Below are 25,057 nucleotides of genomic sequence, written 5' to 3' on the forward strand. Positions count from 1 at the left end.
ACGCTTTAGTTTCAAGAGGCTATGTATTGATCAGATGTCCTCACAGCCACAAAATTATTCATTCAGCCAGTGCATTAAAAATGTCCTTCAGTGATTCAGGTTCATCATCTCAAATAATACTCTACAACACGTAGCAGATTCCTCCTGTCACCTGTCACTGTTATTTACTTACACAGGAACATAAAAACAATCATATCGGTGACTAAAACAGCCCGCAAACTGACAACTGCCTGATCCTTCTATCTCTGCACCCCACCCCCTTTTTTTTTTTCCTTAAAAAGCAGCAAAAAATCTTATTTAGGACATTTCAGCTACAAATGAAGTCACTGTGTTTCCAAGGCCACGGGTTAGCTGATAGTTCCTTGAAGCTTTCAAGAGAGTAACAAAAAGAGAAAAAAACCCCAAAACCAAAGCAACACATTAACATCAGAGGCACAGAAAATTAATTTGTTTTTAAAACTACCTTGAGCCAGCATGTTTTTTTCCACTGTACTGCTTCAAGCCCTGTCATGTTTGTTACATTAAGTTCTGCAAACCTCACATCACGAGCCATATAATGAAAGCTTTTTACTGAAAGGAAAAAATTAATTTAAAAGCAGTGTGCAAGAGCAGTGCTTTACCTGTTCAAAAAAGAAACACAACCCACTATCATCAACATCCATGAAAAATGAAAATTTCTTTTTAAGAATGATCTCTGAAAGGCAGAAAACGATAAAGTCCCCTGGGGGAAGATAAATAAATAAATAAAACTATTTGCAGAGTCTTGGTTAACATACCAAAGATTTGTGCAGTTAGCAGATCTCCATTTATAATGCCAGTGTTTTTCTCTGAGACTACAGGGATTGGAATTAGCTCTATAAGTTTTCCCATATTGACACCTATTACAGGACTTGGGAAACCTTGTAACCACTACACTGTTGCTGACTTCAGTGTTGGTTCTACCAGATGATGCCTGCTTCTTCCTAAATGCTGAACAATTTCAAATCCATTTTAAGTCAGCAGGAGCACAACTGCCAGTGCTGCAGGAAGATACACGGAAATTAAATGTAATTTTTGCTGAAATTAATACTAACACTCCTGCTATTACTGCTGGTCAGAGGTTAGAGTAGTAGCTGTGATTTCATCCCTGGCCTTCTCAAAGTTGTCTGGGTGTATTTCTAACCTAGAGCACTTTGGCAGAATTGGGTTAAGGAGCAACAACACGTGCAAAGGGACTGGCAGACAGGAGGGGACAGCAAGAGGCAGTGAGAAGATTATAATCTCGTGCTGTAGCTCAGTTGCAGCTGAAATAGCTTGATGGATCATAGCTTATTATAATAACCAAACACTACGGTGTTGACATAGTTACATACATGTCATTTACATGACAACAGACTCAAGTGTCAGCTACGTACAATTACAATTGAGTATTATATCAAACTCATTGGATGAAAGCGTTAAAAAATTCCCTCTGCTGGAAAAAAGCACCATGAGTCAAACAATCAATGTGCCTGTCAAAACGAAAAATGGAAAAGAAGGTCGCATAACAATAAGTGGCTTTTAAATTGCACTTGGATGGTGTGTAACAGTGCAATTATATTAAGTAATGAATTGATGATGGGCTTTTAAAAAAAACCAACAAACAAATACAACTACTAATCATCTACTACAGATTTTAAAAATAAGGATGAGTCTACCCAGAGGAAGAAAGAAAAGCCAAAACACTTTCCACAGATGCAGAAAAAAAATGGAACAGATGGTAACTCTTACAGAAGAGTGTATTTGTGCTGAACAAACATAAATGTTTTTGGTCAATAACATTTCAACTGTCAGAAACAAGATTTATAAAAATTACTTCCTCAAAGATTCAACCCTATCCCTAAAATTATGCCATTCAGAAACACTGTTGAGTTATTAAGATTAAGAAAATTAAGATTGCAGGTACCCTCTTCCTGGCAAATCACATTTAAAGTTAAACGCCACTCACCTCAGTAGGTGACTGCTCAGCAACAGAAATTTTTTAACACATTTCATACTTAACATACTGGATTCTATACCACACAGATGTCACACTACAGACCAGGTTTCAGGTGTGCCAGTCAATGTACAGGACTCCTGCACCCAAAGTATACGCTCCCATTTCAATCGCCCATATAAATACACTGGCCAGTTCTTCAAAGGACAGCCGCAACAAAAATACTCAATGGCAGTTTAACCAAAAGAACTTCAGAGATTTCCACGGGGGGGAGGGGAAACAAACCAACCCAAACCCTAGTTTTGGTTCTACAGTCAAATGAAGGAAGGGGTCGGGGGAAAAAAAAAATAAGAGGGAAAAAAAAAAAGCAAAAGAAAAGCAACTGCCAGGTGAAAAAAAAAATATACAGGTAACTGAATAAAGTGTTTTTCTTCCATTTTTTTATAACCTTTATCACTTCAATACAAAGGACATCTCAAAGATAAATTTTACTTTTTTAAAAAGCAAACACATTGGATTGGAACTATTTTTTTACTTCTATTTAGATGCCAATTCTAGTAGAGCCATAGGAAGCAGGCGACAAGTTCTCTTCACTGGGCTTGGCACCTCTAAAGCTCAACTGGATTCTAGATTTCTCCCTTACAGTGGAAGGATCACCACACTTTTGCTGTCAGTCAGAAAAAGATAAATCATCCTCCAAGGTTTTCTGAATATTAGGGTCTGTTCCCTGAAGTTCTGACAAATCAGGAATGAATTCGGTGACCCAGAAAACCATTCTGGAAACATGCCAGCCATATGCTTACTTAAAGTAAGTAGGAGGCAGCAAATTAATATGCAAGTGTTTTCACAATTATTGTCACAAGTAAGGCATATCCAAAGCATATAAGGAATCAAGGACGTGTTTCACACTGTTTTTGGTTGATCACTCAAGTTCATGAAAAATATATGTACTTTTTCTTTATATACGCATATACCCCACTTAGATTATACTTAGGTCATGAGAAAGAAACCAGCAACTTTTAGGTCATTTCCCAGACCCAAACTATTACCATGGCTAGGCTTGAAACGCAGTGCCATGCACTCACTAAAATACCGAAAGAGACCAGGTGACAATACTTGTCCTATCTTCAAGCTCTCCTTTGAGCGCAGTTTGGAAAATAAAACAGCAAACATCCCCTTCCGCTCTGTCGATATGCCCCCCAAAGCTGACATTATAATGTAACAGCCCTTTTTAAAAAAAAAATAAAAATTAATTGTTATAATACTGTTTCAACAAAAGTGCTTTAGAAATTTACATCAGTAACTTTATTACAAAAACACAGCCACAGGCATGTGATTTATTTGATCAGAAGCTGGTTCGGAGCATGCATACAGAAACACTTTGCGTGGGTCTTCTGTTGATCAGTCTTACTATAAATTAGGAATGCTAGATGAAAACAAGTTTTATCTTTTGGCTAAATGGGATGTTCTTAAGCAAATTTGTCTCATCAGTCATTCGCTTTTCCTGCTCATCTTGCTTCAAAGTAGTATTTGGGGCTATTTAAAGCAACGGTGATTTTGAAGAGATGTCAAACCCTCATACATCAAAGGAGGCGAAAACTTTAACTGCTCTGTCAACACTTCCTCCAAAGGATGGACATCACAACAACGAAGCAAGGTTTATTAAAGCTACTTCAGAGAGATTTATCCCCATTTCCAAAACATGGCTATTTAATCTCCCTCTTCTACATTAGGAAGAAAAAAGAAAAAAGCAACTTAAAAAAGGTTCTAATAACACAGGCTAAATAAATAAATAATTTCAAATTAAAAAACAATAATAATTTGACAACTACTTTTTAACCGTAATAAAGGTGAATTTCTAATGTTGTGGAAAATAAAAAGTTCAAATTCAACCTTCAGGTTCCACTAAAGAAAATTAGCCTATTCCGAGGTATACTCTTTGCAGTTTGACAAAGAAAGATATTCAGTGAAATTAATGAGACACCTCTGCCACACATCAGTAAAAGACACAGATTTGATAAATACTTCTAAGAAATGTAACGGCAATGAACGAAAGGCAGCCACAGAGAGATTCAGGGCTGAAATATCAAGTCTCACCACAGCCACGCGGAATACAACGGTCCCACTGGTAGGCACTGGGTACTGGGGTAACAGACACTGCAGACCCAGGAGAGCAGCTGTACCCCAGCTGCCCCTGTTCACTGTCCGGCATGGCAGGCTGCAACTGGTAAATCTGGGTTTGCCAGAAAGTACCAACTGGAACTGGATCTGATGAGGCTCAAATACGTTTCCTTTCTGCTGCCTCTTCTGCTTTATTAAAGTGACACCTTAAACTGACTTGTCCATTTCTTTGACGACAGCAGAGCCTTGATGGAATCACCTCCCCTTGATGAGCATACCCCAACGGAAAGCGATTTTCGGCACTTGCAGACCTGAACCTAGGTGTTTTAATGACCATGTTGCTGACCTCTGGAGAAAGCATCCCAGGGGTGGAACTCACTACAGAGGGTTAGCAGAGTCCAAGTAACATTTACATCACAAAGAAGTTGTTTCAACAAACTCTGAGCAGGGTTCACACAGCCCTTATGGCCACTGGCAGGTGGCTGTTCCGCTTCCTGTGCTATCCCTCTTGTAGAATGGCTGAGCTGCCATCACAAGGCACTGATACCCCGCCTGGTGTGTAGTTTTCCACCTCCACTAAATTCTAAGATCTTGTAAAGAACGTCTTTTATCCTACCACATATAGGAAAAGGAAGAGACTACCAAACCGATGATTTTGTAACAGTCCTCCAGGCAGTAAAAGCCTTGACACCATGCACAGTTTATTTTACTATGGCACCAGGTTTTTAAATCACATCACATTCAATGTGCATGTTGATACACAATGAAATTTACTTCAGAACGCTAACAATTCTCCTGAATACGATCAAAGTGGTGTCATTTGGTAAAATCGGGGAAGCACAAAGTTCTAGCAGGAGAGGAAGGGAAGAAAAAAAAAAAAAAAAAAAAAAGAGTGTTGCTTTATGTCTCCCCCAGAAGGCATGCAGTTGTGTTTACATTTAAAGCTTATTTGGCCTTTGTAACCAAAACCATCCCTCATTAAACACTTTCACAAGGCCATTTTACATAGTGAAGAAAGCCTCTTTAAGTCTACATTTTAAGAATCAGACTAGTCACCTAGATTGCCTCCCTATCTTGCACTATCCTGCAGTTCTGACATACTCAACCACTTCTCCATGTTCTAAAAACTAGTTTTAAGAAACAAATTTATTAATGGCAAGTCCACGCAGATTTTTCAGTTTTGAATCTCTTAATCTTCATAAAGCTTCATATAAATTGACAATATTTTTCTCTGTTGTGTGAAAGAACTTCACACCACGAAGAACTTAATAACCTCAGTAAAAAACCCTTTCCTTTACATGCTTCTTATCATTTGCACTAAATACATTACAAATACCAACATTTAGCATCCTGGAAGATTATCCAGCCATATATCTGGGATAGAGTGAAAACACAGGAAACTGGTAGAGGCTGAACATTCACTGCACATTTTTCTACCACCTATACATTTAAGCAGCAAATGTAGTAGTCTATACAAATTTATTGCTTAAAACTTTTAACACCATTTCCTTAGTAACTTGGAAAAAAAGGAAAGAAAAAGGCAGTATAGCAGAGAGGAAGAATGGGGGAGGAGAAACATTTATTGCTTTCTCTCTACATGAATGTTCATTCACAAGGTGACTGATTGTCATCGAGAGAAGTGGGACAGACAGCAAGAAATTCTGACATGCTGTTTTATTTAATGGGGATGTATATCCACATTTCAATCAGACTGTTCCCAATGAGACTGGAGAAGATGAAAGTAGAATCAGAGCAGAAGAAAAATTCTCACTGTTTGTATACATTCACAATTTTTCTTTCTGTAAAATTGCAGCATCTGCTAGACGAATGAGACTAATATAAGTTAGAAAGATGCAAACAAGCTTAGAAAAGGCAAGCCATTCTACATGCCCCCCCCCCCCCGCATATTTCAAGGGTTTTTTTCATTTCTCTTTTATATAAATCTACACTTGAGCATTTGTTTCACTTCAGATTTTTAAGATCTGCAGTTATACATATGCTTATGGGGAATACAAGTATTTGTTGAAAAAGCATTAATAACACAAATAAACAGAATGCTCATTGCAATCCCTACACAGGTCCACCTGGAAGACAGCAAATCCAACAGCAACTTCCACGGTATCAGGAGTCATGCCTGGAAAAGTCCAGCGCATTTTTTCTCCCTCTAAAGTCTTTTCATTTCAACATCTTCCACCAGTGCTGAAAGGCATGATGTACTCTTCCAGAAACTCCATCTTAAAGCTACTTTCGCCCAGGTTTAAGATAACAGTATGTTCCATGTTATTTCCCCACACACACCCTTCCACTACAAATCAGGTTTTCAACAAAACTATGGCACCTCTGACATCATTTCTTCATCCTCACTCACTAATTACTGTTTCAAAAGTTTGTTATTTCAGAGGAGAACTAGGACTTTGAAAGAAAATTTTACACTAGATTTTACTAGAGAGCAATTTTTCCAGCCCAGTAGTTGACCTGGCATGCATTTCCATCTCCTAGGAAGGTAAGAGAAACCTAACAGCTTGAAGGCTGCAGGTAAAAAGTTGAGAGAGATTTTCAAGTGCTAGTTGCTACTGAGACCTTCAGCCCCTGAAACATTAAAATCTCTTTATAACATAAAAAAGAAGGAAACAAACAGTCACAAAAAGGTGGGACAAACAGAAGAAAAGGAAAGTGTAAATCAGTTTGGCCAGGGCAATGCTGGAAGATGTATACAAGTGCTTAATAGAGTTAAATGTTCAAAAGAAGAAAATAATTTCCCTGTAAGTTCAGACACAGAGGTGGTAAACAGCACCGTATGTCATACCATATGTCAGTCAGCAAACAACCTTAACAAATCACCTTTCAAAAAGCATTCTCTAAAGCTACGTGTCATCCATATTTCCCCGCACAAATGGAAACTATCTTACTTTAAGCAGCAATACCAAGAAAATTCACACGGTGTTCAAACATTAATCCTTTCAAAGGTCAGGCAAATCAGCCCACAATGCCCGAGGGCAAAGAAACTAGTGCCACTGACAGATGCCAAGCTAGACTGCACACTTACTGAACTGACATACTACCCCCACTTAAAAAAAACATTGATTTGGGTGGTGGTTTTTTTGCCACTGTCTTAACTGACAAGAACAACCTGAGTTCTTAGGAGTTATTGATTTATTAGACTTGCTCAACTGAGGCCTGCTAAACCAACTGGAAAAAAAATAATCCATGCATTGCTTTCATGTGTTTTACAAGGTCTGTTGGTCCAAAAGGAAGGGTTAGTCTCTGAACACCACATAGATTAGTTGGATTTAGAATATGCAGCATTTGGGAAGAGAACCAATTGACTATGATGTTATTTTGGAAAATTAAATACAACAGCAAGATCCTTCAGATCTATCTTTCATACACAGTTACTGTCTAGTCCCTCAAACAGCACTTTGTTTAGCAACTTGCCAGCAAATTTCAGGCAAGAATTAAAAGACTTAAAAGCTAATACTTTAACTCATCTATCCATGCCCATGCATTAACATGTCAAATCCCACTATCTTAACTTCCAAATGTCCTTATGAATAGGTAAACTATCAGTAACGCTCATAATGCTAATTAGGGATGAGATTTTACTTTGTTTCAAGAAGATACTATAGTGTCTCCACTCTCAAAGAAGTTTGCTAGATGCAGCACGAAGGAGGCCTTCCAGGAAGGGGAAAAAAGCCCTCTGTCAGGGTATGTAGGAGCGCCACACACGTCTGCACACACTGAGGCCCAGAAATGAATTCCAGGCATTAAAAAAAAAACAAAAACAAACAAAACACCAACTTCAAAACACATAACAAACCTTTCCTGTATGTTGTTTTCACTTTTTTCACTTCACGTAATATATTTGTATATTTGTAAAAGTAGCACGAAAAACTCGTGAAAGGTATCCAAGTTCATACACCCCAGTGTTATTTTTAACCAGGAGCATTTTTGCAGTGTATCCTTCAGAAAGGCATCAGACCTCTGCCTCTCTGAAAGCTTATCCCATTGGATCTCACATATCAGTTATCAGATTATCAGACACAGATGGTCCAGAATCATGTGGTTACTGAATTACTGATACCTTTCCTTATTGCCAAAGTACCTGAGAAATTACAATACACTTACTGACTCGTTTGTTGATGTCCAATTTTTCACTCTGAACACTTGAGTAGCTTCCAGAAGCCCAGTAACACAATTCATAGCAGGGAGACCTATAGGTTTTATTCTTCACACGTTGTATAGGTTATGGGGCTGCAGTTCCCTGACTTGGAAATGTTCTGCCCTCTTTCAAATCAAGATTTACTGCTCTCATGTATCAAAAATGCAAGAGAACAGGATGCCTAAGCCCAGCATAGGAAAACACGTTACTTGCAAAATTTTGCTAATGCAAATCTCTACAGTATTTTGTACGTAACACTAGACTAAACAGTTCAGAACTCCAAAAACTTCTAACAACTTTCCCAAATGGACATTTTATTCACATTTTGTATTCAAAACAAATCACAGTATTCATATTGACCCCTGAGTCAGCCCAAGTCACTGCATTTCTAACAAATTAAAGACAGACATTTAAATCGCTTCACAGATTTCTCCTCTGAATGCATGTACCAAACAATTAGGAACTTTTAAACCACAGCAGGGAATGCTGAAAAGACCTTCACCCAAACAAAGCTGTAAGCACCATGCTGTCAGCAAGTTCTTCTGAGATGACAAGGTCACCAGGTTAAGTATAACAAGGTTTTCTGGCATTAGTTACAGGACTCTGCTGACTTAGCTGTTCGTACTGAAGAATTCTTCAAACCTGTTTAACAGGTTGTCAGTTTTCTACTTTGCAAGCTATTCCATGTTCATTCCTCATGCAAATCGGTGCAATCTCCAGCAGAAATTACAACACCTTACACCAAAGATGGAGTCTGTTATAAACACACCTGTCAGGGGCTACTCATTATTTTGAATCATCCCTGTTGGTGAACAACTATTTTGAGTTTACCAAGAGTATTAAACACTTTGACCTTGGGTCTGTTATGTCAGAATCTAACACAGACGTGAATGCTGTGATATATCGATGAGTTTCTCGTGACAGCTAGCATTTTGAGTCCCTTATCTTCAGCAGTAACAAGTTCGCATAGTTATATTTATTAATGAATACTCCTATTGTTTGTGAGAAAAATGCACGATTCACAAAGCTTCGCTGTTCTCCAGACTCTGCTCACAGTGGGTTGTTTAGAGATCGTCACCTTTAGATTACACCTCCTGCTGAACCGTTTTCCCAGATGAGTTGAACAGTCTCAGTTTTATCTTGCCACTTTTATTTTATTCTCCAAACGTAGGCTACAGGTTTTCAGACAGGAATGTACTCTCTAAACTTGTTTTAGAACTTAAATCAACATTTATCTACGAAAAACCTTGAAAATCAAACATCTACATAAATTCCTCTTTTCCTTATTTTAAATCTTATAAAGAATTAGGAATATTACAGAAGGCAGACAGAGAGACACTTTCTATTTATTGTGTGTTCTATAGACTGTAAAGTCATATGCTTTTATTTGCCTCCTCTAACACAAAAGCTGTGACCCAGGTTTTCTGATGTGCAATTTTGCATACCTGCTCCCACACACCACTCTGAGGCGCGCACACACACACAAACCTTTAGCACTTTGCACCTAGAGGAATATTCAAAAGGGAAATTCCAACATGCATATGTATAAGTTAACACTTACACATTATACAGGTTGAAAATCTGAAACTACACAAAGAATTTAGAACTACCTTTCTTTAAGTATGCACATTTTTAGAAATGTAAATGCATAAACTAGAAGCAACACAGCCTCCAGAACTAGCCAAAGCACGCAGGGCCAGGAATTTCTGAGCAACTGTCCCAGCAGTCACTGACAACATGGCCCTTAGCAAATCCTCTAACGTGTCCATGTTAAGGAGTTCCTCGTCCAAAAGGGTAGGGAATATTTTTAAGTTTAAGTCTTTCAAAGGACTATTATGAAGATTAATTAAGGTCTGAGCAGTGCTTTGAAGATCAAAACTGCTATGCTGTTATTTATTATTAAAGAACAACAAAGTACATTCTTGTTGTCTATAATTCAACTTCATAGAGAAAACAGTGAAATAGCACATGTGCTCAAGTACATAAATTAATTCTCCCTGCCCCAACAAGCTGCAATTTGCATAACTGCATTTTTAGTCACCAAAACCCCATCAGTAAATCTATACTCATCCCTTTGAAATATTTTAAAGGCCTTAAGGAATATAACCAATATAGTTTCTCTTCTGATTCTTTTCCAGGATAAGCTTTTCCTATCAGATATTTCTGCCTCTGTTCAGCAATGCCTTTTATCCCATACAGAGCCCTAGGATTACTCACATGCTCACATCAGACATACTCTAAAATGTTTTGCTAAATCAGAAATTCAATACCTATTTTGGATGTTTCCACTCAAAAAGAGGAGAGTGACAGCATGGCATGGTGGATAATTTTTTAATTTTTTTTTTTTTTTTTTTTGGGGGGGGGGGGCGCGGGGGAAGTCACAGTCATTTTGGAGCTCTGTGTTCCTCATGGGCTTTCCTCATCAGAAAGATTACTAATCTACATGGCCAAGTATTTCACAAAAATGTCCATTACTGGAATCTATGTAGAAATACTATGCCGCACAGGATATCACTAATTTTCACTCCCTTCAAATGCACACACACACACAACTGTAAGTCATTTACTAGAAATGATACTATATTTCAATTATATTTGTATTCTTAAAACGTGGAATCATCTGCATTTTGGCAGCATCTCCACAAAACCACAAAAAGTGAGTAGTATTAACAAATACTTAACAAAATAATTTAAAAAATTTCCAGAATAACTACTCCCAAGTCTTGCCACCACAAGCACATTTTCCTGATTCAGACGGTTACAGCAGAAGATAAGAGTTCCCCAGCATCCCAGCACCAGGATGTACCAGTGCAAATATTTAAAGAAAACAAGAATACAAGCTGTTGGACCTAGAGGGTAGGGAGCACTGAAAACTGACGTAACCTGGACAGCTACCACTGCCCTTACACTTTAAAGAAATTGCTAACAAAGGGTCCAGTATCTGCAAGATGATGACCATCTTTCCAGTGTGTCAGCCAGTATCACCTCTTTACAGGAAATACTTAAATTTTATTGGATTACTTGTTGGCTCTATTCCCATTACCTTAGTTTGCACTCCTAAGATTCTTAAAATCTGCAGCACATTCTTATTAAAAACACAGATACCAGATTGTGAACTTCTGTACTTTTTAGACTGCTTTCAGGAGAAAGTTGTGTTATATTTAGCAGCCATATGGCATCCCTCCTCCACACACATGTTTTCTAGCTATAAGAACTGACACATTAAGTTTTCTAAAACACTAATCTATATGTTTTCATTCCCAATTTTAATCTTAGAAGTTAACTGCAATTTAATTTTTAAACTCAGTATTTGACCAACAAGAAATGCAAAGGTACCTATAGCAAATTATGCAATCAAGGAAAAGTTTTCTTGTAATCTAGGTGAAAATGCTCAGAAAGCTACTATGCTGTACTCTAGACAGCTAAATTCCTCCTGAATTAATACAATATGGCTACATAACTAAATAGCCAAATGTATTCGCTTCCTTATGCAATTTGCAATTGCTCTGTGTATGGATGACTGAAAATATTAGGTAAAGAATACTTCCTATGGTGAAATCTTTTTAAAAAAATGATAGGTCACTGGCGTATTTCAAGCTGTTGTACATCTTAACAGTGGATGAAGCAAAAAGCACAGTGACAACCAACGAGTACACTGTAAAGAACTTCAGAAATACAAGGGCAACCACCATACAGTTTTCTCATGCTCCTGGGAGCCAGGTTTACATACTGCCTGGAAGACAGAAAGCTGAATTTCCCTGTAACACAGCCTAATTTCACAGAGACCGCAGCCAAAAGTTAGAAAGAGGACAACAGTTTTAAGAAGCAAGAGGAGACATTTGAGAGACACTGTCGTCTGGGCACGCTGAAAAGGCAGGCTGAACGTACAACACAAACAGTCTACATAAACTTTACCCTGCCGGTCAACCTGTCATGCATGTACCCCTTAGGAAAAAATGGGGGGGAAAGGGATTGAAGACTCCTAACAATTTAACACTCCAAAAAAAGAAATGGACTGTTTTCCTCTCCAACAGTGAGAGGAAATACTTATCTGTCAACTAAACCATGCCTGATTGCTACTCTGTTTTCTGGTATCTAGAGCTTTTTCACTTTCTTCTGTGCTCTTCTGAGACTGGGGACCAAAAGAATACCCCAAGTGATGCTCTGTGAGGCCAAGCTGGCTGCAGCCACCTGAACATCACGTCTCTGCCGACCGACGCGATGACCACCTTCTCTGACAGTGACTGAACAAAGCCCAGCAGAAGAACACCAGATGCCAGAACTCGTACCGTGCCCCTGCTTCAATGGCGCTGACCTCCTGCCAGCTTTCTCAAGAGTCACAGGTTGCAAGGCAGACCTGATCCAATTCCTGAGGGACTATGTGGGGCAACCCCCAGCCTTTCCCGTCTGTCAGACATGAACATTACATGCATGCCTGAACACACTTACGAGTTGCATGTACAGGCTGAGAAATATAAATGAACAACTGTGTTTTTTCCAGCTGGTGTGTTATGTTCATTAATGAAGGAAAAATAATAAACACTCAATACTGTGGTTTCTCTCCCTCCTCATGAAGCAATTTAGAGAATATGTTCTTTCAGTACAGCCCATCCTATCTTTAAGCCTTGTAAAATTCATGAAGGTGAATGATAAGGCACAAATTGCTGCCTGAAGCAGAACCTTCATGCTGGACAATCCACCAGAGACTGTAACCCTCAACGTGCCAGTCAACATATTTCGCAGAAAAGAAACAATTTCTTCAGAGGACTGATTATTCCCTCCCATCTTCCCTGAGACCAGCTATCACAGAATGAAAAATAATTGTGAAGTCAGAACACCACCAAGAAGCAGGGGAAACAAATGGCTTCATAGGCCAGAATGATTTGCACAGAACATTTGAGAGAGAACAGAATGTTTAAGGATGTAATCAATCATTAAGATTTCTTTAAAGAGAAAAAAAGACAAAAAGCACACACACTCATTTGCTTGAAGCTTACTCAGTGGGGGGAAAAAAAAAAAAAAGTGATAGACTAACCACTCCTGCATACTTGATTATCAAATCAGAGCTTGGTGGGAAGAACAAGTAAGGAAGTCTTCCAATTAACTAACTTTTTTTTTTTTCTTACTTTAAATGTGGTTGTTGAACATTGCTGTAGAAAGATGTAGGGAAAAGCAGATCTCTGGTCTTCTGGCAGTTTTTCCCATTCTTGAACAATTCCTCCTTCAGATGCACAGCCACAGAGGTTCAAAGGTCCCCGCAGCCTTTGTTCTCAGTTCCAGAGTAGTTACAAACAAACTTTTGTTCCTGTTTCTTCAATGAAACAGGCTGCAGCAGTTACCACTGATTGAACTTTACAGCTGAAGCCTGCCTTGTGCATCATTCAGCTGAAGGACTATGGAATCTCATTTACACTTCCAAGAATAAATTATCAGAACTTTTTCTGAAATAAACTACTGCTTACTGAATCAACTTCTAGCAAACATATTACACTTCCACAGATACGCAGAAGCGAGGAAGGATCAACACACTTTGGTATAAAGACTGTATAAAAGAATTTTTTTCCTTTTATCTGAATGTAATATTTATAGCTATTGCTCATTTATTTGTGAGTTTTATAATTAAATTGTACACATTTTACATTTTAGTGCAAAAGTGCCACCTGTCAGCAATTTTTAAAATAATACACTGACACATACATGTACTGCAAATAAACAATGATACCCAAACAGCAATTTTTATGGTTTACATCCCAGCCAGAGTGTAAGGGATGAGACTATGATGATCACATGGGCAAGCTATGGAAACCAACTACTAAAATATATTCATATTCCATCAAAAGCTGATATGGAAATGGTTAATAAAATTTGTAAAGATTCTATCAGATTGTATCAGCTGCTATTTAAATCTGGTAGAAAAAATAGCAAGGTGCATTACTGAGCAGGATAACAGGCTTTTTGAATTAAAAATAAATTGAAAAAAATACTGAAATTACCCTTTTAAAAGACTGATTGTTCCTAGCAGGTGGGAGCTGACTCTAGAAATACTTCTTGTAGAACACACAACACAAAAGGTATCAATCAGTACACTGACTGGCTATTATGAAATCTAATGAAGACATTCATGAATTGTAACAAGGAGTAAAAGGGTAAATAACAGCAAATATTCAAAGGCTCTTGCCATAATTAAAATTATCCTCAAACAGGAGTTGTCCAGCTACATTCTTCTTCATAATAGCCATGCTTATGCTCCTAGTGAAGTCAGTAAGAATACGTCCAAATTGTTACATTTGGATTTGGAAAACTAGTTTTCACACTGGCACCAAAAAAAGCCACCAAACTGCTTTCAAAACACCAAGCACCGTATCTTGTCATTTCCCCCATAGCCCTCACATGCACCTTGACCATTCTGAGTACTGAGACAAAAGGTCACCTCCCAAATGCCAGGAAACAGTTACTGAAATAAATATTTAAAAAAAATAAAAAATAAAAAAACAAACAAAAAACCCCCCACAGAAATCTTACCTTTGCCATTTTAATAGACAATTGTTTCGTCAGTGATAGATGTCTCAGATAACAAAATACACAGAGGATTATACGCTATTTTCTTAAAGAAGCAAGAATTTTCAAACCACCTGTAAGAACCTAACACCTTGCCATCAAAGTTATTTTTAGCAAAACGGATTACCTCAATCTGCCAGTAAGTGACAACAAAGCTTTTAGAATACCACCTTTCATCCTTGTATCTTAAAAGTAAGTTACCAGTAGTAATGAAATCGGCATCATTCTTCTCTACAACTGGATTTTGGGGCCATGGCTGGGGGACCACTACTATGTCCGCGTATTGCTGAACTACCCACTGACGTCAATTTGAAACACAGCATGTGATGTCACATGAGCAAACTTCTTCTGTAAAAAATTTCCACCTGTTTGTGACTTTAGGCTTGTTGTAAGGTAGAAAAGATGGAGCAAGACAAAATTAAAGTAACACAGGACTGACAACTTGTTCAACTAGCATAAAGCCTCTTAAAAAGTAGACTAGCACCCACAAGCACAATTTGAACTGTGACAGAACAGCGCTTAGCGTCGCCTGACCCTTATGTTACAGATCCACTACCTGGAGATCTAAGGCTGTAAACTCAGGCTGTGGCTGACCAAGTGTTCCTCCATCCAACAAATAACCTCAGGGATATTTAAACATTTAATTTGACCATGAAATCCATAGGACGCCAGGCTCCAAACTTCTTGTGGTCCTGGTTTAATGAATTAACTGCGGAAACCCCACTTTCTCCGATTCTTAAAAAGTTACGATGGATACAAAAATCAATGCTTTCGACCCACAAACACTGTAGGCTGAGATGTGGACAAGCAAAAGCACTGGGCACACCATGAAGGGAACGGAGGAGCAGCAACTGCAGCTTCTTCATCAGCAACTGAGATGACAAGAGGATGAATGATTCATTGAGCAGTAGTTTAGGCTGAACTATTGCTTCAACTAGTGACTTCAAGCCACATCAACAGGACATGCTCAAAATGTTGCAACTCAGCTGCAGAAACAAGACTAAAAGAAAATAAAGGTTCTTAAAACAATGATTTTAAAAGGTGGAGATTTAGGGGTACTTCATTTTCTAAACCACCAGTTAAAAGACAGGAGCCACCGAGCCATATTCTCACCTGTTACAAGATTCACAGATAACACTACGAACCCCAGAACTACACCCATGTAACTAAGCACAGAGCAAACGAACATCCAGCGAGTAATAACAGTCAGATGTCATAGTCATCACTTGACAATACCATCTAAATGTATTCACATAATTAGTATAATGATAGTTAATATTGTGTTTAATCAAAAAGCAAGACAATAACATAAGGAAGCGTATACATGGCACATTTACCAAACTGATTACAGTAAACCTGGTAGCATTGGTTTATCAGCTTAAACAATCAGTAGCTAATTAACTGTGCATTTAACAACTAGCTAGTAAAGTTTCTTCCCAGGGAAAATCAGATTGGAAAAGTCAACATCAGCTTAAATACGATTAACTTCCTGTCCCACTGCTGGTAAAGCAAATCCAATTTACTAAATAGTTTAAAGGGCAGGTTTTTAATTATTTTGCACACTGCCGAAGAACCTAACACCACATACACACAAATGTAATAAGGTGATCTACTCAAGTATATATAGACTCCAGCAACACAAAACACCACTTAAATAAAACACACAAAGGCTTCTTAACATGCTCAACAACGGCCCCAGCCTAGTAAATTGTACTGCAGAAGCCCCCAAGGATGTTAGCCAGAATCGTTACGGCAGGGAAACCACGTAGAGTTGCAGCATATATTATATGCAACAATACACTAACTTGCAGCGCTTCTTTCAGACTCTTCCATTACTTCATTACTTCCTTTTTCTAAAACAATCTCTAGGAAACAAATATACAGCAAAGAAATAAAGTCTTCCGAGTAAGATTTACATATTTTACACTGTTTCAACTGGCGTGCATACACACCTAGGCACATACACACACAGACTGCTTAACAATCTATAAAGTGTTTTACAGAGCAGAAATCGAGGCAATGCAGAAAAACAGTGTGCGAGAAACATAGCAAGTCACCAACAGAAGTAAAAGTAGGATTCAAATGAGCAGCTCATAGCTGTATCAGTGGAGTGACAGCTTTGCTGCCTTCCTACACTTTTTACCCAACACAGTAATTAAAAATTGAAAATTTAGGTTTTCCAACTTTAATTGTTCAGCACCAAACAATTTGTTTGCAGCTACAACATGGATTTAAAACAAAACAAAACCCCCACAGAATTAAAGTTGAAAAGAAAGTTTCAACCAAACCGGCTGAGAATTGCTAAATGACTGCTGACCTGCAGCATTATATCCTCAGGTTATGCGATTCTCCAAATGCTAGTTGGCTGGAAGACCTAATCTGCATAACAATAACTACAAAAAAATGGCTTCCCTTTAGCGTCCTCAGTATGCACATCCCTTCCCTCGCATTGGCTAACAGCACACAGCCAGCCTGCTCAAAGGATTAGCATAAGAATAGAAATCACTGTGAAAATCCACATGCTGACCAGACTTGTTGACCTGCTTCACCCCAGATGCCAAATTGACTTATTTTTCCAAGGAAAACACTTGTGGACTTTAGAAGTTGATAAACACTTCAATTTGTTTCTTTCATATCATGGTATTAGACACCCCGAGGGCAGCTACCAGACCCAAACAGTGAATCTGAACAACTTTCACTGTTGTAGGCACAGACATCAAATCCGTGCTCACATTCAAGTTCAAATTCTTGCCCAAGTCCTGTGGAGGAGAATGGGTTTGTCAAGACCCTTCTCAGCTCAGAGCTACCATGTCCAGCCCCTCACCAACAAGCTCACAGACTCTGCTGGTTCAAAATGCGCTGCTGCAGCCCACTAAAGGCTGAAACCTTAGAAGCTGCAGTTCAAGAGCACAGCTGGGAGAGGGAACTGGCCCCGCACCTGCACACGCTGCACCTGACAGAAGCCACCCATACTTACAGTCCCACGAGAGCAATTAGTCCAGGTTTTTGCAAGTATAATTTACAAATCTACCTACGTCTCTTTATATCTTCTTCCCTTTCTGCCCTCACCCTGGGCTCAGCCAAAATGGTATCGAGCCAACAACTGTGAAACAATAGCACTTGCCATGGTCGCAGCCACTGGAATCAGATACAACTGCTGCACGGATAAGAATATTTTGAGAGGAAGCACAAAGGAAAATAATCCCCCAGTTCACGAAGAGGCCAATGTGTTCCTCTCATTTGTGGAAAGAAGGACGTAAAAGCCAAGGGAACCCATACCAATTTTTCTCTCCTATACAAAATCTTCTAGCCACAATAAAGTATGAAAAACATAATTTATTTTTGTAAATAGGTATACTCGGTTCCTGCAAAACACTGAACTTTTGTATAAATGTATTACAATATTTGACGTGTTTGTTTTGAAATGGGGGAAGTTGACTGGAATCATCCTCGTAATGTGGTCTGACACTTCATGCAAAACAATGCATTCAAACAGCAAAATGACATTTCCTTTTCAGAAGTTCACAAAAGAAACAGAAGCCCAGGGGGAAATGGCTAAAGTAGCACTATTTCCCTTTCTGTTAGATGTCCTCCACTCCCTCTGGGATCTTCTCCCCAACCAGTATGTCACCACTGCAAACCTTCCCCCTTCAATTCAGCGACATCATCACTTCCCTCACTTTGCATTACAGAAAAATAGAGTACTAAGAGCTGGGACACTGATATTTCACAACCCATCGCCAAGTGGCACAAAAACACTGCACCATCCAGCTGCAAACCGTACACAAAACCTAAAAAGTAAAATAATTACCCAGCAGTACTTCTGCTGGCCTACCTCAGATGCTCTTTGTTTCTTAAAAAACTTGATAAATATACTTTAAACAAACAAATCCAAGATTAAGACCCCAAGCTGAAAGATTGAACAATAATTTGCTTCTGGCAATGAACTAATATTTCCGTACATTATGCACAGCATTAATACCACATTAACACTAGTAGTTCCGTTGTTTCCCCAAATAATCAGTTTTACAGAACGTATGTTGCCAGACTCATGCCATTCGCCCCTGCCCCTTCATCATGTCAATCACTATATGCCCTCAAAGGAATAAAATTTTGATTCTTCCAGATAGCTCCTATACATTCAAACATTACAAAACCATCAGCTACACAAGGGTACACACCCTGGTACAGCACAAGCAACCTCAGATAAGTTCTGTTAAAATATATCAGTCCAAGAACATGCACTCTTTGATTGCTCTTTTATCATGAGAAATATGTAATATTTTACTTACCAGTCAAAATAAATTGTTCACTCAAGGCTAATCTAATTTTGCAAAACGAGAAAAGACATCTGTGCAGCAGGAAAGAAACTGCATGGTTCTAAATAAATGCGTGCAGGACATTTGTCCCTGTTCTGTAGAAAATGGGATCTATCCCATGCACAAACCTCAAACACTGGAACTAGGTATTCTTTTAAGAGTCTTGGAAGCTTATTCATTCTTTTCCATGTCAAAGAGGAGTGTCCAGTCACCTCTGGATAACACACTTTAGGTTTATAGCTCTTTCTTGAAACAAAATAGCATGTTTTAAGCTGTGACCTTCTTGCCTTTTCCCTTCTTCCTCTAAATTGCATTCTTACCAATGACAGTATCAACCAACACAACAAACTGGACACCCATCCCCAGTGAAGGTTGTTCGAGCCTCTGTCCAAAGTGCTGTTTTCTGTACTATCTTGTGTGGAAAGTACAGAGATGTAACAACAAATTACTCATTCCTATCACCTTCTGACAATTCAACAGCCATTGGTCCGGTCTGGAGCAGCAGTTTGCGACACGAGCCAGGTTCTCAGGGGAGAAAGAGATGGGACGCATTGTTTGTGAAAGGAAAAACATAAGCGAGTACATAAATGCAAGTTTCAAAGGTTAATTTACCTTTTTCTCAAGCTGAAGCCCTCGCTCACTCCGAGGTCCAAATGTGCAATGGATCTTTCCTCTAAAGACCCTGCACCGCTACCCTTCGCTCATCTCCCCATTGCAATCTGGTGGGAAAGCTAGCCAAGGTCTTCCAGAAAAAACACCTCCAGGGTGCGGAACGCACGTGGGGCGCCCCTCCATGTCACACGGCTCCCCAGCGCCCAGATGTCACCGGCCGAGCACCCCGGGCGACCCCAGCAGAACCCGGGGGCGTTCGCTGCACCTGAAAAGGTCTAACAAGGCATTAAAAAAAGGCCCCATGAAACCCTCCACAAAGGCCAGCCCGCACAATGGAGGAGAGGGCCAAGCACAAAGCCGGGCTGGCCAGGGAGCGCACCGCCGGGTCTTCCCCGCGCCCGAGCAGCGGGGGGAACGGCACACGCAGGCTGGAATCCCAATTATCCCTTCTTGCCCAAATCCCAATTAATTATCCCTTCTTGCCCAACAAACGATTTTTCGGCGATAAGGCGAATCGATCCACCTCAGAGACCTGCCCTGGAGGACGGCGACGGAACGCGTGCTGTTAATCGCGGGCGGGGGAGGGGGGACATACAAACAACAGAAAAAGCCGCCAGAGAGAGCCAGGACTCGTTTTATTTGTTTGTTTTCCCCCGCTCCCTCACGGCGGGGCTGAAAGCACCGGCCGCCTCCGTTGGCGGCAACGGCCGAACCGCTGGCGGGGCTGCCGCGCGCGCCCCCTCCCCTCACCCACCCCCCGGCGCCGCCTATCGCGACGTGCGGGCCGCTATCGCGACAGGACCCCGTCCCCCCCACCTCAGCCCTTCCCCTCCCCGCCACTCACCTCGCTCCGCCACCGCGGGGGCCGAGCCCGGGCGCCCCTACCGCCGCCTACCAGCCGCGTCCCGCCGCCATGGCCGCCGCCGCCGCCGCAGGTGAGGAGACGACGGGGAACGAGCCGCGGGGAAGGGCCCGGGCGCCGCTGGGTGAGGGGGAACCGCGGCCGGCACACGCCCCCCTCGCACACGCTCCCCGGCTCAGAGAAAGGCTCCCCGGCCCATGCGCGGTGCCGCCGCTCGCTGGCTCCTCCCCGAAGCCGGGACAGGGCGGGCCGGGGCCGGGGCCGGGGCCGGGGCGGAGGGTGGGCAGCGGCGGGAAGGGCCGCCCACCTGCCCGGGGCTGGGCGCGAACCGGCGGCAGCGGGGCTGCGGTGGGGCGAGGCTCGGCGGGGGCTGCGCGGGAAGGGCGGGAGCGCGGCGGGCTGGGGCTGGGCCGGGGGCGGCCCACCGCACCTGGGCTCTGCTCAGGGGGAGGCCTCACCGTGCGCCCCGGGGGATGCCCGAGGCGTGGCGTCCGGCCGGGCTGGGGAAGTGTTCGCGTCGGTGCGAGGGGGGAGGCCGCAGCGGGGCTGTTGAGGGGGGAGGGCAGGTGGCGCTGGGCGGGGTGCTGGGCCTCAGGAGGGACGGGGACTGCGGTGTGCAGCAGCCGCTGCGTGTGCTGGGCGTGAGGCAGTGGCTGTTCGGGCAGTGTGCTGGAGGGAGCGTACCCAGAGTTTTGCCAGAGATCCTCAAGTTTGTTTCTTGTTGCGATTGTATTATTATTTCTATTATGGCCAGGCACTCTCCTTCTCTGAGGGATGGGTCCCAGCCAGGAGGGACATACGTCAGGCACCTGCCTGGACCAGAGCCCTCCCGCCTCCACTGGGTTAGTGCAAGAACGAAAGTCAAGAAGTTGGTCAAGAAAAACAGGCAAGAAGTTAGTCAAGAACTTAATCAAGAAAGACAGGCAAGAAATTAGTCAAGAAGGGCGCTTTACCTCAAAGGGCTTGTTTACCTACGAACAGGCTACTTGCACACCCTGTTCACAATACAGAGCCTTCCCATCTGGATTAGCTTCAAATGTATTAAACCTGGTCTTGAGGCAGTGTTGTTTTATCAGAAAAAGTTAATTGTAACTTAAATTAAATGAGGTTTAAGTGTTCACCGCAAACCCCTTCCTCCAGATAAGCACCTTGTTGAATGGAAGGTCCCGCAATGCTTTGGTAGAGATGTTACCCTGGTGTTGTGTTTCTGTTGCTGCCCCTAAACACTTTATGATTTGCCTTTATAGATGCTTTATTGTATCGCTGGCATTTTCAGAAACACGTGACTTGATTTTGCTAGCAGTAGGCAATGCTGAAAATCTGTTCTGGCCGTTAGGCCATTGGGTGACCACAGAGGTTAAAAATCTGTTTGCTAGTGTTTATTTATTCCTTCACTAGTGGCATTGCGAGGCAGTTACTCTGCGAGCGCTCTCTACCTTTGGCACAGGCCCAGCGGCACAGTTCTGAGGAATATGCAGCTATGGTGTGGATCACGCGTGTCACCGTGCACCTGGCAGTTCATGTGAGAGCTGTGGTATGTGCTTTGCCTTAGCCACAGGGTGACATTTGCATTGCAAAAGCAGATATGAAGTGGCCTACTTGATGCGCTTTCAGAAAATGAGAGGCATAGTTGAAACTATTCCACAAGCTGGTTTTGATGCTTTTTGGTTTTCGCTTCCATCTGTGAAACACTGTAAATATAGTATGTAATCTACACTAAGACTCTGACGATACTAGCTATCCAGAGTGTTTGGATAAATGATACCGCTGTTTGCTAATGTATTGGGCGACTAAGAAAAGCAAGCCATAAGCATGGAGAAGTTCTGAGTTGTGAACTTTAATTTAAAAGATTTGTAGAATTTTTAGTTGTTGTGATGAAAATTTTCAAAGCCCATCATGAGTAACTGGTGATAACTGTAACTGTGCAGAGTCTGGAACAATAGCTCTGAGACATGTGAACTGTTTCGTGTCAGCATATGCTGTGCCAGATGCCAACAAACAGAACAGTAGTTAAGAACACTGGTGGGTTTGGGGCTCCATGTGTAAGGAGGCAGCAAATCATGAAGACGTTGCACAGTACCCCCTAAAATGGGGAAGAGCATAATTGTGTGGGCTAATAAACAAAAGAGGCAAAAAATACATAAATTACAATGATGACAAGGCAAAATCATGTGGTTTACTGTGCTTGTGTGTGCTACAACCTACAACTGATCCTGTCAAACCTGACGAGTTAATTAGGATGCCAGGACCATACCCACATGGCTTACTGCTGATAAAACCTTGGGGCACCGGAACTGGGTTTGTTGGCTCCATATATAGGAGACAGAAGGTTTAGTAATATGTGAGGAGGTGATCCCTATCTGTCCATCACTGATTTGAGTGACTTTGAAATTCCTGGATGAAAGATACCCAAGAGCATCCCCGATGCAGCTGAGCCTTTCCCTCTTCATTAGATGCCATCATCTCTGTCATGGTTTTAGTTCTTCCTTATTTTGTCTGGGTGTCACTGCATGATTTTTGCAAGGCTTGTTTGTTGCTCTTCCCAAGCAGAGTATTTTTCATTATGTCTGTCTAATTAAAAACAAATGGTGGGCTGCATATGGGAATGCAGCTTGAGAAAACTGGAGATCAAAGAAAGGTCTTGACTCAGCGCTGAGGATCCCTGCTGCATTTCCCCTTTAACTGCCTCCCACCAAGCTTGTGGCTTGTGATTTGAAGCTTGCTGCCTTTTTGTCTGAACATCTTTGTTTGGTTTTTTTTTTTTTTTGAACAAAAAAAAGGGAGAATGTTTTCCAAACACAAACTTTCTCTGTTTCTTGTTCCTCAGTCCTTGGTCTTGCTAATCTTGTGGAAAACTTTCATGGCTCTTCCCAGTGTCAGGAAATGGTTCAACTTGAGTGAAAAGTACAGTGCCCAGTTCACCCAACCAGGAAAGGACTGATCTGAATTGCTGCAGTCCTTGCCAGTTATAGGTTGCTGTTGTGTGTCTGCAGGGCTCGTCTGCCCTTTTCGCATCAAATCTGAAGGTCACTCGGCCCTGATCACCTCATCAGCAAGTTAGCCAGTGCTTTCAGGAAAAAAAACTTACCCAAAGGATGAGAGGAAGGAATATGGCCAGGTATCTGTTCCTCCAGATATGATTTTTATTTTTAGTTGTAGCTTTTAAAAACTGGTGCACATTTATTTGTTATCAGGAGGACAAGTTTTTTGTTCTCTCGAGTTCTTGATCCATGTGGCTTGTTATATATGTGCCTTTTTTTCCCATTCTTCTATTTCTACTGAGAGACAAGATTAAGGAAATTGAAGAAGGAGATTTTGGCTGGCTTCGAACTGTTGGGCTTTTGGGGGTGGGTTTTTTTTGTGTCCAGGAATGTTACTGGAAAGATGCCTCTGCTGAGAGAAGCTCTAGAGAGCAGCTATGTTGATAGCTAGTTTGAAGTTCTGTTTTGTTTTCTATCAGCTGGCCTGGCTGCGCTTTGAAAAGATGTTTATATGGGATAACGCTGTATCTTTCCTTCCTTTACTTCATGTTCTACTTCTCTTAAATATTTTTCTTGGAGTGAAATGATAAATATTTAAGAGAATCAGTTGCATTTGGAGATTTCTTCTGAGCTTTATATGTTTGTTTTGAGAAGCTGCTGATGCCATTGCCAAACTGTACTAGACTGTTTACAAAATAAACTGGGACCACAACAAAGACTTTTGAAAGAAAAAAAGGTGGGAAAAGGAACAGTGAGAGACAATGTATTTCTGTTCCTGAAAGCTGCTTTGCATTTCTACAGCACCTTTCCTCCCAGTGTTTCAGGGCACATCACAAGCATTAGTCATGCCTCATACTAGATTTGGGAGGTGAGTGAGGCAATTCCTGCCACCATTTAGAGAACAGGTCTCCTGGATATGTATATATAACCCAGGGAGAAGGGCGAATCCTTGCTGGTGCAGGGTTGCAGGAGCCAGAGAGGTCACTATTGTAGTTTTAGAAAGCTTGTTGTATAGGGGTGCTGAATTTGGAGAGGAGCTTCTAGATAATAACTGCAGGGAGAGATTATCTAATTTGTCAGAATCCTTATGAAGGTAAACCAGCAAGTGTTTTGCCATCAAGAGAAAAGCATCAGCATAAAAGTACAACAGTGTCATTAACTTCAGTTTTAAACTAATCTTTGTTTCACTTGGTAAAGCTACTAATTCGGTTAGGATTGAGCTATCAAGTGTGAAATCTTGCCTCTGTTGAAGCCAATGGAGCATTGCTATTGACAGTTGACACCAGGCTTGTTTCCAAAAAGTAGATGTTAGTGATAAGAGACTTCATCCAAGTGACTTCAGTAGCAAATTTGGCATGTTTGAGAGGACTCTGGGGGAGCAGAGACAAAGACTTGTCTTTACCAATATTCCTACTCATGTTTTCAGAGAATAAATATATCTTTTCCTGACAGTGGCTATATTGACTCTGGCTGGCTGATTGCTCTGCTGGT

At 41.1% G+C, this 25,057-nt stretch overlaps 2 protein-coding genes across 3 annotated transcripts in view; one reads left to right on the forward strand and one right to left on the reverse strand.

The window, feature by feature from the left end:
* The window catches only part of ARHGAP32 (Rho GTPase activating protein 32), a 259,498-nt gene extending 238,725 nt beyond the window's left edge, over window positions 1–20,773 (reverse strand). For both annotated transcript variants that reach the window (XM_080366610.1, XM_080366612.1), the window contains exon 1: window positions 20,568–20,773. The gene's annotated coding sequence lies outside the window, so the exon portion shown is untranslated. The remainder of the gene's footprint in view (window positions 1–20,567) is intronic.
* Window positions 20,774–20,912: 139 nt separating this feature from the next.
* BARX2 (BARX homeobox 2) overlaps window positions 20,913–25,057 on the forward strand; it is a 120,955-nt gene continuing 116,810 nt past the window's right edge. Inside the window, exon 1 of the mRNA XM_080366633.1 lies at window positions 20,913–22,119. The gene's annotated coding sequence lies outside the window, so the exon portion shown is untranslated. The remainder of the gene's footprint in view (window positions 22,120–25,057) is intronic.

The sequence above is a fragment of the Falco punctatus genome (assembly GCF_963210335.1).
Source record: "Falco punctatus genome assembly, chromosome: 16".
NCBI lineage: Eukaryota > Metazoa > Chordata > Aves > Falconiformes > Falconidae > Falco > Falco punctatus.